Raw genomic sequence first — 366 nt, forward strand, 5'->3', positions numbered from 1 at the left:
TGCCCCCCCCCCCCCCCCCCTCAGCCCCCCTGCCATAGTCTGAAAAGGAAGAAGAGTTCAGCACCTGAAACCTGGTGCCTTGGAGACTAGGTCCTGACATACTGAAAATAAACCAAAACAAAATAACAACTCCTCCCTTCCCATCCCTTATCCACATCAAATAAAAAGACCCTCCCCCCCGCCCTTTGAGAACATCCCCCAGTCAGTCTATGCGATGGGGAGACGGTGCCAGCATCCCTTCTCCTGGCCTGGGGTGGAGAAGTTCCAAGAACCACTCTTGCCCCTGGGTGGGCAATATCTGCTACACCAGTTACCCACCACATCCCTCCTTCCTGCCTTGGAGCTGCACGGTGGCATGGAGACAAC

Source organism: Antrostomus carolinensis, unplaced genomic scaffold (genome assembly GCF_000700745.2).
Source record: "Antrostomus carolinensis isolate BGI_N321 unplaced genomic scaffold, ASM70074v2 scaffold4199, whole genome shotgun sequence".
Lineage (NCBI taxonomy): Eukaryota > Metazoa > Chordata > Aves > Caprimulgiformes > Caprimulgidae > Antrostomus > Antrostomus carolinensis.